Source organism: Biomphalaria glabrata, chromosome 3 (genome assembly GCF_947242115.1).
Source record: "Biomphalaria glabrata chromosome 3, xgBioGlab47.1, whole genome shotgun sequence".
Classification (NCBI taxonomy): Eukaryota; Metazoa; Mollusca; class Gastropoda; family Planorbidae; genus Biomphalaria; species Biomphalaria glabrata.
Genome location: NC_074713.1, coordinates 25,661,112 through 25,677,011, shown reverse-complemented (window position 1 = coordinate 25,677,011; position 15,900 = coordinate 25,661,112). Strand labels below are relative to the sequence as shown.

The following is a 15,900-nucleotide window of genomic DNA, read 5'->3' as shown; positions in this document are numbered from 1 at the left end:
TTGGAGCCCTGAGTTTTCAAGTTCTTTAAGTTGGTGGTGTATGGTGCAGTTTGCAGAGAGCCTGGACAGTGAGATTCGTAACAATATTTACAAAGCTTATGTCAATTCACTCTGTCTGGTACAAAATTTGTACACGTTATCCTAATCTCGGATCAAGTGAAACTTTTTCACAATATATCTAGTACCCGACAAAACAAGAATCAATATAAAAAAAAACATTAACCAATTAGTTAATTAACTTTTGGTAATTAATTGTTTTATTGGTATCGAACAAGAGAAAGAAATCGTTCGTGAAAGATGTGGTGGCATGAGGAGGCTTGAGTCCTAAGTTCGTGAAAGATGTGGTGGCATGAGGAGGCTTGAGTCCTAAGTTCGTGAAAGATGTGGTGGCATGAGGAGGCTTGAGTCCTAAGTTCGTGAAAGATGTGGTGGCATGAGGAGGCTTGAGTCCTAAGTTCGTGAAAGATGTGGTGGCATGAGGAGGCTTGAGTCCTAAGTTCGTGAAAGATGTGGTGGCATGAGGAGGCTTGAGTCCTAAGTTCGTGAAAGATGTGGTGGCATGAGGAGGCTTGAGTCCTAAGTTCGTGAAAGATGTGGTGGCATGAGGAGGCTTGAGTCCTAAGTTCGTGAAAGATGTGGTGGCATGAGGAGGCTTGAGTCCTAAGTTCGTGAAAGATGTGGTGGCATGAGGAGGCTTGAGTCCTAAGTTCGTGAAAGATGTGGTGGCATGAGGAGGCTTGAGTCCTAAGTTCGTGAAAGATGTGGTGGCATGAGGAGGCTTGAGTCCTAAGTTCCAATTCAAGTCGTACAAACTTGTTGACTCATTTCAAAAGCGATCACGGTCACATTCACGCAGATACCCCCCTCCTTCTTTCCCATCCCTCCTTGACCGAATGTCCAGACAAGTGATAGGATCATAGAGCAGTGAGAAAGCTAACTATTGGCTTTATTTTTCTTTTTGTACGACATTAAATTATGTATCAAGTTTTTTTTTAAATGTAAAATCCAAAAACTTATATATATATGTGTCTATGGTAAAATCCTTCTATAAGTATAAATTGTTTCGTTAATAGATACGAATATTTTAAATCTATATTGTTTTCTTATGTGACAATGTGAATGTCTAGTGGTCTAGATCTAATTGTTTGTGCATTTAGAGCGGACTCAGCGGAGATGATTGCTAGAAGAGCTAGGCCTATACAAATAAGAAAACAAATCTTTGGGTTGTAGGTCTTGGCCTAGGTGTCAAACATGTATCACGCTCGGCAATCATCGCGAAGTTGTTCGTATGACTCGTAACTTGTTACACAAATTGAACTTAATCATACAAGACAAAGTCGGCTGAAGTACGCATATCACGACCCTGATGTAATAGTACTTGATTCTCTCTCTCTCTCTCTCTCTCCCTTTATTTACAATAAATGCATATAGCATTGAATATATACATGTACGTAAGGCTTTAAACTGAAGTACATTACACTATATACAAACACTACCATTGTGTATCCAGGTCTACCATTAATCTTTATTATATTTTTTTTAAATGTCTGAAACGCACAATTTTCAAAAACAGTTATTAACTTTTACTTAACTTATAGTTTTTATTGAGTCATTTGTTTGTTCAGAGTTGTAAGATATGTTTGACTGTTATCACAAAAGCCACATATCTAGTATCAGATAAATCGAAGATACATATTTGGCCTCTGGTTTATTTTTAAGTTGCTGCTGCTGCTGTTTCCTTTAGTAGCCTGTATGTCTTTGTAATATTGTGTTTTGTTCCTGACCTAATTCGACTAACAAACTGTGTACTTGTATTTTATTAGCAGTTAAGGCCGTGTAGGCATGTGTAAGATAGTTATACAAATGCAAACTAGAATGTTGGTTATATGCACCTTAATGTGAAAAAGAAACTATATTATTAGTTAGAATCGGAGTGTGTTAGCGCTATATTTAATAAGACTGGCTGCATCTGAGAGAAATCTGTGAGCAAAGTTTTATTTTGTGATTAGTTCTTTGACTTTGATTAAACAGTTACACAATCGTAAGAGACTCAGTTCTTTTGTAAACAAGTTTTCTTATAAAGTAAGTGATCTCCTTTATTTAGATACATAACAGAGAAACACTTTGACACACTACAGAAAGTACATTGAAACACACGTTTGAACCTAATTTCTTTCTGCTGGCAACAAGGTTGAACTTAAACTAATGTGTACACACCATCTAGATTAGACTTAGAAGTTCAACCTTAATTTGTAAACCCTTCACTCCTCTTGACTTTATGACTGTGTATCTCCAAATCAGCTCGTCTTTTTTTTCGTTTAAGGGATCAGACTCGGATTAAATAACTGGAAGCCTTGATCAGAGTTTCTGTGAATACCCTTGGGGGTGCCCGCATGTTTTTTTCTTTTACGGGGGAGGGGAGCAAGATAGCTAGCGGATCCAGAACATTGGAAAGGGGGGGGGCGATTTTTTCCAAACCCTAACCCTAACGTCCAGTAAACCCTAACCCTAAGCATAAACACTCGTACAGCATATATATATACTACACTGCAAATGCAGCCGATTTGTTCCTTGAAATAAATAAGATACCCAACATATTAACAAAGACTTTGAGGACCGCCGCTCAATCCACCCAATCCTTACAGGGGAATGCCATAATAAAAAGATCGGTTAAATATCAATAACAAGTTTTAATTATATAGATATTTAAGATATTTAATTGATTCCTTTAACAAGCTGTGATTTTTACAAATAAATTTGACCGCCCCCCACTCGAAAGTTTATGATGGGGGGGGATTATGCCATCGCCACCTCCCCATCCCACCAAATTAGCCAATATACTAGAGAGGGGGGCGAAATAATCTAAAAATAGGTTGAAATATAAATAATTAGTATATATTATTAACATAGCTAATAAATTCGTATACAAATTGTGTGATTTCTTTACTAAAATTCGTCCTCCCCCATTCGGGGGAGGGGGTCGGCCGAGTTAGGGGGGGGGGCGGTCGCCCCTAACGCCCCCCACTGAATCCGCCTATGGCCCAAAGTCGTAGCTTCAACTTTCATTTTTTACAGAGAGTAGTAAAGAAAATAATTGGTTCCCTCATCCCTTTGTAGTAAACACTGTGGCACCACCTCTATACCTGATACTTGCGACCTGTTTACTAACAAATACAATTGTTATTTTATTGTCATTGAGATATTAAGTGCACTGGAAATGCCTGTTTCGTGAAACAAAAATCCTGAACAAGTGAACAATTTAATGTAGACATGGCTAAGTTTATCCGTACTCTCGTCCAGGTGTACACTGTGTGTCAAAATTGGCACTCAACTTCTATACAATCTGGATCACAAATTATATGCCACATAATGGGAATCCAATTATACCTGTCCTCCAGAGCATTAAGTAAAGTTTAAAAATGTGTCAATAGTAGTTAGTTACGAGAATAATTTATTAGATGATTTTGAAACCATCTGATAAGTACTATTACTAAATGAATAAAGTATAATACTTCGAATGGGGAATTTCTCAATTCAATCAAATTCCTGCTACCGTATACATAAACATATACATTTACATGAAGATCCTCCATCAACGAACATATCTATATATACATATATAATTCTCTTCATGGCTCAAGAGTTTGGACACAAGAAGAAGTAAAGGAAAGATCACTCTTTTATTTTTGCAAGTCGGACGAACTAGAGTTACGCCAGGAAAAAAATGAGGGGGTGGGGGAGAACAAGTAGTATTCACCCGTCACTAAATAGTAGGGCCGGACCGTTGTGACCAAGAAAGATTCCTCTTTTTTTATTTCTACCTCCACGTAGCGGCGAAAAAAGAGGGGGGGGGGGACAAGTAATCTACTCTGTATTCACCCTTCACTAAAAAGCAGGGCCGGACTCAACCATTGTGGGGCCCTATGCGAAACGGATTTTGCGGGGCCAAGTTTGGGTAGGGATACAAATAATAAGTGAAATTTAAGAGTTTGTATTTGAAAATAAATTCGTCTTTGCATTTTATTCATTCTTTACTACGTACAGAACTACTTTACGAGCCTAGTGTGTAGCGAAGTCATACCGTATATCATGAAAATTGTATTTCCAACATAGATTATGCTCAATAGCAACAATTACCAAATGTTCAATATACCTTTGAGAATTGTTGACCTCATGTAATTCTTCATTTGTTTTAGGCACGAGAAGCTTCTTTTACAAGATTATTTAATTACGGCTAATGCATAATGCTGTTTTTATTTATCGCGCGTAGAATAGGTGTTTTCCATATTGAATGATACCCCAAAATGACAATTTTTTTCTATATATATGTCAGGAGATTTGTATGAGTTTTCTAAAGATTTTACTAATTTCCGGATATTTCCAGGACTTTTTCGTATATTTTGCAATTTCAGGAGATTTCAAGGCGCTTCTGGTAAATCGACAGGAGGCCGCTGGAAATCTGTTATAAGAAATAGTTTAATTTAATAATTTATACACCTAGAATAAGCGCGGGTCCAATGAAAGTGCGGGGCCAACTGCGGTCGCATAAGTGCGGAACCCACTGCTATTACCTAAGGCCGGCCCTGCAAAATAGCGACGTATGGTACGCCGCCGGTCGACTAGTTATTTATAATTCTGTTTCACTCCTTGACAATTTCAACTTCAATTTACAAATACAAAGCTTCATCCTTCATTAGTTAACTGACCATCTTAAAACTCTTCATCCTCCGTTAGTTAACTGACCATCTTAAAACTCTTTATCATCCATTAGTTAACTGACCATCTTAAAACTCTTCATCCTCTATTAGTTAACTGCCTATCTTAAACCTCTTCATCCTCTATAAGTTAACTGACCATCTTAAAACTCTTCATCCTCTATAAGTTAACTGACCATCTTAAAACTCTTCATCCTCTATTAGTTAACTGACCATCTTAAACCTCTTCATCCTCTATTAGTTAACTGACCATCTTAAAACTCTTCATCCTCTATTAGTTAACTGACCATCTTAAAACTCTTTATCCTCTATTAGTTAACTGACCATCTCAAACCTCTTCATCCTCCATTAGTTAACTGACCATCTTAAAACTCTTCATCCTCTATTAGTTAACTGACCATCTCAAACCTCTTCATCCTCTATTAGTTAACTGCCCATCTTAAAACTCTTCATCCTCTATTAGTTAACTGACCATCTTAAAACTCTTCATCCTCTATTAGTTAACTGACCATCTTAAAACTCTTCATCATCCATTAGTTAACTGACCATCTCAAACCTCTTCATCCTCTATTAGTTAACTGCCCATCTTAAAACTCTTCATCCTCCGTTAGTTAACTGTCCATCTTAAACCTCTTTATCCTCCGTTAGTTAACTGACCATCTTAAAACTCTTCATCCTCTATTAGTTAACTGACCATCTTAAAACTCTTCATCCTCTATTAGTTAACTGCCCATCTTAAAACTCTTCATCCTCCGTTAGTTAACTGTCCATCTTAAACCTCTTTATCCTCCGTTAGTTAACTGCCCATCTTAAAACTCTTCATCCTCTATTAGTTAACTGACCATCTTAAAACTCTTCATCCTCTATTAGTTAACTGACCATCTTAAAACTCTTCATCCTCTATTAGTTAACTGCCCATCTTAAAACTCTTCATCCTCCGTTAGTTAACTGTCCATCTTAAACCTCTTTATCCTCCGTTAGTTAACTGCCCATCTTAAAACTCTTCATCCTCTATTAGTTAACTGACCATCTTAAAACTCTTCATCCTCTATTAGTTAACTGACCATCTTAAAACTCTTCATCATCCATTAGTTAACTGACCATCTCAAACCTCTTCATCCTCTATTAGTTAACTGCCCATCTTAAAACTCTTCATCCTCCGTTAGTTAACTGTCCATCTTAAACCTCTTCATCCTCCGTTAGTTAACTGCCCATCTTAAAAACTCTTCATCCTTTGTTAGTTAACTGACCATCTTAAAAACTCTTCATCCTTTGTTAGTTAACTGACCATCTTAAACCTCTTCATCCTCCATTAGTTAACTGATCATCTTAAACCTCTTCATTCTTCATTAGTTAACTGACCATCTTAAACCTCTTCATCCTCCATTAGTTAACTGACCATCTTAAATTTCTTCATCCTCTATTAGTTAACTGACCATCTTAAACCTCTTCATCCTCCATTAGTTAACTGACCATCTTAAAACTAAACTCTTTATCCTCCGTTTGACAGGTTAGCGAAGGTGACGTGTGTTTGGCTTGTTTAACGTCTAGGGGATGATTATTTTTGAAGCTATCACACACCAACCTATCAGCATATAAATCGGGAGCAGACACGCAACGAGACAAGCAATGAAAGAGAGATACAAAGTTAAAAATTGAAGAATATTTATTTACATAAATATTTACATAGAAGAAAAAATAGGGGGAAGGGTTTGCATCTATCTCTAATCAATACTATATTTAATCATCCCTCTTGCACTTAATAAGAGAGTATATCTCTTTGTCTTCTGAACTTAGCTGGTTTTCCTGCTTGGGTCGCAGCTGGCTGTGTCCTGGCTTGAGGTTCTGCAGCTGGAGGTGGCTCTCTAGCGGGTAGAGGGACGCCGGTGATACAGTTCTTGTGGAGTCTCAATCCAAAGTTCTGATATCTGTAGTGGGCACAGTAGGGCGTGTGGCCGGCTACCGTGGGCACAAGGGTACTGCGGGCAGAGCTGATTTGCCGTGGGCAGCGTAGTTAACAGGATAAGTCCAGTGATTTGCGGAGTTCGGGCGGAGCTATGACGTCTCGCACAGACTCTGGGTCTATAGGGACGTCGTGCCTAATGGGTTGACAAGTGGATTGTCAAATAGGCAGATAAGTAGAGCCGATAGCGCCAAGTAATAGAGTTGAGTAGATCCACGTAGGCAGTAGATGATACTCAGTAGCAAATAGGCAGGAGTGCAGTGCTGAAAAACACTAAGTACGAAGGCAATAGTTGATTCTCAATAGCAACTAGGCAGACACCTGAGGGAGGCTGCGGATAAATAAAGACAAGTTAGGACATGTCTTTCATGCATCTTATCGATGCCCTCGACTGATCTGCATTCGTCAGATTGGAAAATTGCTTTTGAGCACAATGGGGAGATGATGACAAATGGTGTTTGGAAAATAGATGGCTGATAGCAGCAATATAAAAAATGTACATAAAAGGGGAAATAATAATTTCAAATACACAACACAAGTGGAAAGAGAAAGGGAGGGGGGGGCGGATGCTGGTCAGCGACCATGACGCTATTGTTTACACATGGCCGTCGGCCATAAACAAAGGAGCGAGCTTGAATGGGGAAAGCGTCCGTTCAAGGGGCGCAACTCTCGTTCAAGTAGAATGAGAAAAGGGGAGATTAATTCATATCTCTTTTCTAAGCGCAGTATTAGTGCGCAAGTAAAATTATCAAGGCGGTCAGCCGAGATAAAGGTAACAAAATAAAATGTACAAATATATACATGGTTTCATTAACGATCAATTGAGCAACGTAGCATTAATAGATTAATGCAATACATACATATATACATATGCCATGATTACGTTTTCTACTTACGACAGTGAGAAATACACAATGCACTAATTAAATATAAATGAAATAATAAAATACACATGATAGTATCCAGTGAGAAATATGCACAAAGTAATTAAGTGGAACTGTGATTAAGTTCGGCTTACCACCAGGTATTCCTCTAAGAGTAAGAATAAATGAAATAGTCAAGACTCGATTGCTCAGCTAGAATGAGAAATGAGTGTCTGTTCCGCCTTATTCTACCTTATATAGGTCTGGAAAAGGTGGGTGGAAACATGAAATGTCCTAGGCTGAAGATTATCTCTCACGTGGGTGAATTTGACTCGAGATGGGAGTCGCACCTTGGAGTGTCGAGGGGCGTGTTGATCCGAGTGATCTCCTAGATCAAAGAGAGATGTGGGAAAAAGGGGGGGGGGGAAGAAAGAGCGATTTATATTCTACTCAAGGTGGAGTCAACTGCGACCGTCAGACATCCGGCGGGTGAGACCAAAGAGATTGTGTGTTTATCTTTCCCCTATCAAAGGGAAATAAGTGAAAAGCCGCCAAGGTGGTGGACTCACCCTAGTGAGAAGAGGAAAAGGTGGGGCGGGTGAAGAAATTGGGGATAGGACGGTGAAATAATTAAAATAAAATAAATAAATAATGATAAATAATAATTAATGCTGTGATAAAATTGAGTGACTCTGACAGCAAGATTTTGACTTGTCACACTCCGTTAGTTAACTGACCATCTTAAAACTCTTCATCATCCATTAGTTAACTGGCCATCTTAAATCTATTCATCCTCCATTAGTTAACTGACCATCTTACAACTCTTCATCCTCCGTTAGTTAACTGACCATGTTAAAAGATCATGGAAGGCGTGGTGGTTGATTGGTTAAGCGCTTGGCCTCCGAACCTGGATTCTTGGGTTCAGATCTCGATGAAGACTAGGAATTTGAGTTTGCCTAACTCTAATGGACCTGACTTTAGTTGGGGAAAATAAAGGTGGTTGATCGTTGTGCTGGCCACATGACACCCTGCTTGTTAACCGTTGGACAAAGAAACTTATGACCTTAACATCATCTGCACTGTAGAACGCAAGGTCTGAAAGGGGAACTTTACTCACAAGGTCATATACTGCGTTCTCAATAACTTGTTAACCTAGTTTGACTGTCTGCATCTAGGATTCACAATAAAAGATTCTTTGTTAAAACACAACTCTGGAACTTTATTTAAATATAAAACGTAAGTACAGCTTATGTACAAGTTACAGATCAACAAGCACAAATAATATTACAAAGGCTTTAAATCAGAGCTCTTAGAAAACGCGACTGTCTACTAGGGAATTCTTTCATCGACTGGCGTTCTTTTTCTCTCGTCAATTCTCTGGCGCTAACTCTTTAAAAAAAATGTCTTTATTTATTTTCAAATCAACCAGTAGATTTGCAACATCGTCATTACGTCTCGGGTAAAACCTGAGGCGCTGTCAAGGATCTAGATTTGTGGGGTAATTCCTGAGGCTCAGTCAAGGGTTTATATTTCTATTTACACACAAGCTTTTAAATGTGAAATATACAAATAAATCTATGATGGCATCTGTGACATATTACCCCCCCCCCCTCCATTTAGCATTTGTATGGTGATAGAAATGCTCATATGTATTAAAAATATTTAAATATACACAAGATACCATACATGAAATTATAGAAAAATGGTTGAGGTAACATATGACAATGCTCTGAAAAATAAGGTCAACTTGGAGATAACAATAAAAAAAAAATGTAAATGCAGTGTCAGGTATATGAGAACAAAATTATTGATGACTTAGAACACCTGTTTCACTATTCAAGTGGTTATGAGAATGAGACAATATCAAAAGTTGTACAAAGCATAATACTTGAATAAATTAAATCTTGAATTGAATGAGTTACTTCTCTTCATGGTGCTTCATGATAAAATTAAAATATGACAATACAAAACTGATATACTACACCTGTGGAAGAAAAATATATACACAATTATGTAAAGAATTAAATACATCTGGAAAGTGTGTCAGAAAAGACATTCTCACGTCCAGGGATTGTCTTGACCTCAAATTGGTAGTCTGTGAGTTGTAGACTCCAACGAGTTAAACGACTGTTCGCTAACTTCTTTGAGTTCAGAAATGCTAGTGGTGCATGATCAGTTAGGAGTGTGAAATGAGCACCTAGTAGATATCTGGAGAACTTGGCTATGGCCCATATAATGGCTAGACATTCACGTTCGATGGTTGAGTATCTGGTTTCAGCTGGTGACAACTTCCTGCTGATGAAAAATACTGCGTGCAAAGTCTCTTGGCATTTCTGTGAAGTGTCTTGGTATTTCTGCATTAGGCATGCACCTATAGCTGAAGATGAAGCATCTGTGGCGAGGTAAAATTGCTTCTCTGGATTCGGAAGTTTGAGAATAGTGTCTCTTGAGAATTCAGCTTTGATGTTCTCAATAGTGGTATGTAACTTTGTAGACCATGGAATCTTCGTTGGCTGTCCTTTCTTGGTGAGTTCAATCAATGGAGCTATGAGTGCTGTGTAATCTGGTATGAAATGTCTGTAGAAATTACACAGACCCAAAATACTTCTCACTTGCTTTTTACTGGTGGGGACTTTGATGTCTAGTATGCGTTGAATAATGTTCTCTTGTGGTCTCATCGAATTGTAGCTGACTCTATAACCCAGGAAGGATATTTCTGACATGGCTAGTTCTACCTTACTAGGCTTTATGGTAAAACCATGTTGTTTCAGTATGCTGAAAACTTCTTGTAGTCCTTTGATATGTTCGTTCCATGTCTTATGGAATATGCAAATGTCATCTATATATGACACTGTGTCAGAGCGATTGCCTAGTATGCTGTGAATGGCTCTATTAAAAGTGCTGCTGGCGTTGACTAGACCAAATGGCATGAAGTTGAAATGGAATAGCCCATAAGCTGTGGTGAATGCCGTAAACTGTTTGCATTCTTGTCTGACTGGTATTTGGTAATAACCTCTGGACAGGTCTATTTTGGTGAAGAACTTTGCCTCTGAAAATTTGGTCATAAGATCTTCAGGATTTGGCATAGGATATGAGTCGAGTTGGGTTATTTTATTCAACTGTCTGAAGTCGACACACATTCTTGGAGTTGTCGTTTGCTTCCGTTTGACAAGAACTATTGGTGCGGCATATGGAGAGTTGGAATGTTCAATGATTCCTTGCTCTAATAGTTGGTTAATTTCTTGTTTAAGAAAGTCTCTGTAGTGTACTGGTAATGGATAAGGTCTTGCTTTTGTAGGCTTGGAATCAGTAAGTATTATATTGTGTTCCGTAATTGACGTTTTGCCTGAAACATCTGTAAATATGTCTGAATTTTCTTTGAGAATGGTAGTCAGTTCTTTCTGCTTTTGCGGTGTCATTGAATTGAATTTGATGTCTTGCCAAAATTCAGTTTGTTTGGTAGTTGTTTGTGGCATATTGATGTCGTCAAATTCAGACGTGTCATTTTCATCTTCTTCTGGTATGACTGCAAGACATGATATAGCTCTTTCATTTTGTTCTGGGCTTGTGGTACCTTCTGTTATTGTGTTATATTTTTGTAACATGTTGACGTGATAGATTTTCTTTTTGTTGTGTATGTCTATCTCATAGTCAACATCTGTTATCTTTCTGAGTATGGAGAATGGACCTTGCCATTTGATGAATAGTCTGTTGCTTTTGTCTGGTAGTAACAGACATACTTGATCTCCTGGTTCAAATTGTTTCAGTGTTCTGTTTCTATTGACTCTCATTCTGGTATTGGAGTTTGCTATGGCTGTGGCTTCATTTGCTTTTTCACATGCAGATATGACTATGTTTCTGGTATCTTGCACATGTTGAAACGCTGTCTTGGTTTCTGATGAGATTGAGTTTTGGCGAATAATAGCTTCTTTGAGGATTGCCATCGGTCCTCGTGGGCTGGCGCCATAAACCATCTCGAAAGGTGAGAATCCTGTTTTTTCTTGAGGACTTTCTCTGTATGCAAACAGAGCTGCTGGTAGCAATAAGTCCCAATTCTGCGGATTGTCGTGTGCTATTTTTGAAATGCACCTCTTCAAAGTACCGTTGAATCGTTCGCAAAGCCCGTTGCTTTGGGGATGGTAGGGCGTTGTGAACTTCATCTTGATGTGGTACATGTTCATGAAGTCTTTGGTAATGTCAGCTGTGAACTGTGTGCCTCTGTCAGAGAGGATAACTTCTGGGAAACCAATTCTGGAAAATATCTCTGACAAAGCTCTGGTGATGTCAAGCGCTGTAATGTTGACTAGAGGTACTGCTTCTGTCCATCTTGTACATGTGTCAATCAATGTCAGGACATATCGATGGTTTCTTGCTGAAGCTACTGGCATAGGACCAATCAAATCAACTGAGACTTTTTGGAATGGCTTGTCTGTCAATTCCCTATCTTGAATAGGTGCCTGTGATTTGTTGTTCTTAGGTCCTTTGACTTGGCAAATATGACATGACTTCACGTATTTCTTGACGTCTTTAATGATACTTGGCCAATAAAATTCTTTGAGGATTCTGGCTTTAGTTTTGACTACACCCATATGGCTGGCGTGTGGAATGTTATGTCCTGTTGCCAGTATTTCTTTCCTGTATTTCTGTGGCACTATTATTTGCTGAATGGTATTGTCTTTATGCATGGCATTCTTCACCAGGAGGCCATCTTGAAAATATGGTTTATTTGGTAGATTCAGCTGTTTGTTTGCTTGAGCCTTCTGATAAAGTATTTGCAATGTTGGATCTCGTTTCTGTTCTTCTTTGAAGTCATCATGTGTGAAATATGACTTGTCTTGATGGACTTCAGTTTGACCAGTTAGAGTTCTTGTATCATTGTTAGAGACTCTGGGAATGTAGTCTTGTTCTTCAAAGTTCAACAATGGACATTCGGGAATTGGAGGTGAACTTATGACCGGTAGGGATGGGCTTGATGTAACTGGGGGTGTCCATGTTGAATGTTCTTGATTGTTGCTGGCTACTGGACTAGTAACTGGTTCTGTTGCATTCTGCATAACTTGAGTAACTGAGGTAGCCATGTGATTATTTTGGCTAACTTGTTCAGGTGCCAAATGTTCTTTTTGTCTGGACATGGATCTTGTCATTACTGCCAAACATTTTTGACCTTGCTCTATGGCATTTGTCCATTCAGTAAGTTCTTGAGAAGTGCATTCTTTAACTCCCTCTATGTTTCCAATGATTAGGTCCACTGGTAGATTGGGTGTTACTAATGCTTTTGTTTGACCACTGAAGAATGGTGTAGTAAAATAAATGATGGCTTCAGGTAACAGTTCCGTTGAAGGCAGTGGCTTGGACGTGGTTGCCTGTGAAACGGTTTGCGTGTACGAAGCGTTCATGTACTAATGTGGACGTGCTTTTGGTGTCACGAAGAACTTCCACCTTCTTATCTCCTACAAAGCCTGGATAAAATTTGAGACCATTGGACTTTGCAATGACTGTCATAGTTGAATGCTCATTGTAATAGCTTCTGTTATATGAGCTTCTGTTTGGCATATATTGTGGTCTGGAGTCCTGTGAATGACTTCTGTAGCGAGGTTTGTTATCTGGTTTATTATTTCCAGGTGCTTTGTTGAGATTGTATTGCTCTCTATTGCTGTATCTTTGAGTTGGTGATGTGGGTCTAATAAAATTTAGATTTTTGGAGACTGCCTGTTTTTTCCAACATTCATGAGTTTGGTGACTCTTTTTATGGCAATATGAACATTCTGTGGTTCTGCTGCGGCATTGAGACGTGAAATGCCCTAGTTTATGACATTTGTTGCATTTGATTTTGTCATCTGACTTATATCTTGCATTTTTGTCTTGAGCAAAGCAGACAAAATTTTCTTCAACAGCTGGTTTGACTGACTTGTTTGGATAGGCTGCTTTATATTGTCGGATGATCTTGGTTAATGTCTGGATATCAGTAGGATTTCTCTCTATAATGTAGGATTGAATATCTTCTGAGTGAGCATGGGTGATGTTGTCGATAATAATAAGTTGACGAAGAGCTTGGTAACTTTCTTCTATTTTGGCCATGGATACCCATCTATCAAACCACATTGACATATTAGCTACAAAAATATGAGGATCATCATTTTGCTGCGGTCTTTCATTATAGAATTTCTTTCTATAGTTGGCTGAAGTTGCTCCGTATTGGCGCAGTAGAGCTTCCTTGATATCAGAGTAAGTGCTGCGTTCATTGATGGACAGTTGTGAGCAAATGTTGACAGCTTTGCCAGTCAAGAGGGTGAGGAGTGAGCTCGACCAATGTGCTTCAGGTAGACCGGATGTTGTAGCTATTTCTTCAAATCTTATGAGATACGAGTCCATATTGTCAATGTTTTCGTTGAAAGCCGATATTTTGTTCATTAATCTGTATTTGTAAAACATATTTGAGTGACCTTGAGTTGGAATGCTTTCTTTATTTTCTTTATTTTGTTTTTCGAATTCCATTTTTTCTTTTTTATGTTGCCTTTGTTTCTCGGCGTCTTGCCTTTGTTTTTCAGCTTCTTGCCTTTGTTTTTCGGCGTCTTGCCTTTGTTTTTCAGCTTCTTGCCTTTGTTTTTCAGATTCTTGCTCTTGATATTCTTTCTCTTCTTGGCGTTCTGCCCACAGGTCTGGCTTAGGAATTTGCTTCTCTTTTGCTAATTCCATCAATTCAAGGAGTCGTTGTGTTCTAGAACCGGAAGCCATATTTAATTTTTTTTTGTTAGTTTCTTGTATTGGAGCAAAATGTACAATATCTGGATTTTGGCTTTATCTCAGATATGATAATAATATAGTGACAAAGTTCTTGAAGCCTCAATTTGCTAATAATACTTGACAGTAAAATTGTATTTCACTGGAGTCGTAAGCTTCGATATATAGATCTATTGAGCCGAGTACTTTTTTACTGGTTTAACAGTTGGTTAAATCTGGTCTTCTGTTTACTTTGTGCCAGACAAATGATTATTTACTGGTCTTCTTTATAATGACTATAATGCCAGTTATTTGCTTTACTGGTCTTTAATATTGCCAGTTATTATGTATATTGGTCTTATTCCTTTTGCCAATTACATATAATAATAGATTTCGTGAGTTAGACGTAACTCTAACGAAAATCTTTATAAAAGAATTATCGATAACCAACTGACCTGTTAAACACAGAAATTCTGTCCTCCGTTAAATAAGAATGAAGTTCCTTTGAAGAGTTTAGAAATTGGTCCTAGATCTTGAATAAATTTCGTTAGAAGTTGTCCATAAACTTTTATTAGTCGGAGGTGCCAGATGTCACAACGTGTGTTGTGGTGCCGGGGATTTTACTTGAATTAAAATAGTTGAATAAATGACGATCTAGGATTCACAATAAAAGATTCTTTGTTAAAACACAACTCTGGAACTTTATTTAAATATAAAACGTAAGTACAGCTTATGTACAAGTTACAGATCAACAAGCACAAATAATATTACAAAGGCTTTAAATCAGAGCTCTTAGAAAACGCGACTGTCTACTAGGGAATTCTTTCATCGACTGGCGTTCTTTTTCTCTCGTCAATTCTCTGGCGCTAACTCTTTAAAAAAAATGTCTTTATTTATTTTCAAATCAACCAGTAGATTTGCAACATCGTCATTACGTCTCGGGTAAAACCTGAGGCGCTGTCAAGGATCTAGATTTGTGGGGTAATTCCTGAGGCTCAGTCAAGGGTTTATATTTCTATTTACACACAAGCTTTTAAATGTGAAATATACAAATAAATCTATGATGGCATCTGTGACAGTATGTGACTGTAATTCGCAAGGAAAGAGGAAAGTGGGCGGACCCAAGCAAAAATTGAAGAGGTCAGTCATCAGTGAAGCTGATGATATTGGAATGACATGGGAGCAGATGAAGAAAGCTGCTCAGAACCGAGTTCGGTGGAGAGAGAGTGTACAGGAAAAACCATGTGACTGGACATGTCATCTACAAGACTTGGAACGTTGTTGTTGGTCCCTTTATAGATTCATCCGAATATATTCACACTAACGTCAATTTCTATAACAATTAAAGGTCTTAAGTTTCTTGCTAATCGTTTAGTATGTATAAGGAACTGACGTCTACTAGAAGAACTATATACAGATGTAGGGTATTTACGACAATGCTTTATATTATTAGACTTTGTATGTTTTTTGTTTTTTTAAGTCACCATGCTCAAAGTGTTGCTTTTAAAGAAAATATTTTAAAATCTTAAAACAATTTACTGGCACTCAAACGGCCTTTTCGGTGGTCTTACCGGCCCAATTTGGTACCGGCCTACTGGGCATTTGCCGGAATGCCCATATAGCCAGTCCAACCCCGGGC

The 15,900-nt window shown here is 38.2% G+C and overlaps 1 protein-coding gene across 3 annotated transcripts in view; it reads left to right on the top strand.

The window, feature by feature from the left end:
- Nucleotides 1–1,756: 1,756 nt before the first annotated feature.
- The window catches only part of LOC106069572 (cytochrome P450 4F6-like), a 34,908-nt gene continuing 20,764 nt past the window's right edge, over nt 1,757–15,900 (top strand). For 2 of the 3 annotated variants that reach the window (XM_013229267.2, XM_013229265.2), the window contains exon 1: nt 1,757–2,082. The gene's annotated coding sequence lies outside the window, so the exon portion shown is untranslated. The remainder of the gene's footprint in view (nt 2,083–15,900) is intronic. The other variant, XM_013229266.2, reaches the window with a different exon arrangement.